Genomic DNA, 2,056 nt, shown 5'->3' on the forward strand with positions numbered 1-2,056 from the left:
TCAGAGGGTCCGGTGACGCCGATGTATGGCAGCTCCACCTCTGTCAGTGTGCCCCAGGGCAGCTGTGGCTACAGTGTAGCTTACCATCATCAGTGTGTGAATGAGTGTGAACGGGTGAGTGTGAATGTCTGTTAGTGTGAAGAGCTTTGGGGTCCGGAGGGACTTGAAAAACCACTCTATAAGTTCAGTACCATTTACCTGTTCTGTACTCCACATCTGTTTCTCCCACACTACCCTTATTAAATGTACCTACAGTTTTTTCTTTCTGGTCTACAGGGTCCTTGGTTGTCCTGAAAGACGCTTTATAAATAAGATGCATTATTATTGTTATTATCTGTCTTTGATGGCCCCTCTTGTTCCTCCTCTTCCATATTTGGTTTCTGCTGCTGCTTGACAGTCCCTCACTGGTTCTTCACCAGAGGCTTTCCTCCTGATGTACTCCAGGACCTCAGATGTGTCATCCTGTATGGTGGCTCACACACTCCTCTGTCCTCTTGGTGTACAGCAGGGGTAGGCAGTCCTGGTCCGTGAGGGCCATTGTCCTGCATGTTTTACATAATTCTCTGCTCCAACACACCTGATTTGAATGAGGGGTGATTAACAGGCTTCTGCAGAACTTGGAAGAGGTAATTAAATCTCTGAACCAGGTGTGTTGGAGCAGAGAAACAAGTAAAACATGCAGAACAATGGCACTTGAGGACCAGGGTTGCCCACCCCTYGTGTACAGTCTCAGGGTGATGGAGTTGGGGTGAAACCCTCCATGTAGTCTTGGTGTCAGTGGATTCTCTCCTCCTTTGGCCAGGCTAATATACCAGCAGAATATCTGATGACTGACTCTGCACACGTGTTGATGACTCTGACTTTGTTGGCTCTTCAGAACCTGCCTTGCTCATGTAGGTTGAGGTTCACTTTCTTGCAGCCTCATGATTGCCTGTGGGATTCCAAGTATTTGTAGCTGTCCTGGACATCTGCAATGTTGCCTTCAGGTAGTTCAACCCCTTCAGCTGTGATCACTCTTCCACTCTCACAACTTTTTGACAACATTTATCCAGTCTGAACGATCTTTACAGGTGAGGTGGATCAGTGTGTCATGTCTCTTTGTAGCACACATCTTGATATCTTCCATGTAGCTGTGGTGACTGATGATCGTTACATTTTAGAACAGGTATCCAACAGGTATCTATAGCCACTCTGCAATTATTTGGCTGGAGGGGTTCAGGTCTATGCAGAACAGGAGGGGGACAGTGCATTACCTTGGTAAATGTCCCAATAAATGGCAAATAGCATATTTAATGCTAACTTGTACAGCTGGTTTAAAGTTGGCCTCAACGTTCCCACTGAGTTCTTGGTGAATTCTCAGTTTCCAGTTGATGAAGATCAGTTTCAAGAACTTCAGTCTCCATGTGTGGCATCAGGTCATCTGCCTTCCTTTACTTATTTCATATCTTTGGCTGTAAGCTTCTTCAGAACTACAATTAATAAAAAGACTCAGTTTCACAGAAAAGGATCTGACAGTCTTTATTTCCAAATACAAAAAGATTTAACTAAATAATTTGTTTTTGTCTTACAGCTGCTGTCTGTGTCGTTTCTGAGAACTAAAACTACATTCAGACAYAAATAATCCTGGAACTAAGGAGACAAAGAGAAACAGGTTTATAAAAAATAACAAACGTTGCTCAGACAAACGTCTGGTTTTAAACAAATCTAATACAAAACTTCACATCTGGAGATTTACTACAAAATGCCTCGTACAAAAATAAAAATATGAATAAAGTTTGTTTCTAACATGTAAAATTCTTCAGACATTACAAAAATAAAAAACACAACCAACCACTGGAACCTGTGAACAGAGTCCAAATACACAGAGACAGGCTTTTATTTTGTAAAATATTACTACTTCCTGCACAGCTGGAAAATATTTATATCTTAAAAAGACAAATCTGTTGTCATGAAACCATTTCTTAGCTTATGTCCTGATGCATCTCAGTAATCCAGGTAAAAAATCAAAAGGAAAAAAATAGTATAGGTCTTCTGGACGGGTTCTTCTCTAATGAAA

The sequence above is a fragment of the Austrofundulus limnaeus genome, unplaced genomic scaffold (assembly GCF_001266775.1).
Source record: "Austrofundulus limnaeus strain Quisiro unplaced genomic scaffold, Austrofundulus_limnaeus-1.0 Scaffold1080, whole genome shotgun sequence".
Lineage (NCBI taxonomy): Eukaryota > Metazoa > Chordata > Actinopteri > Cyprinodontiformes > Rivulidae > Austrofundulus > Austrofundulus limnaeus.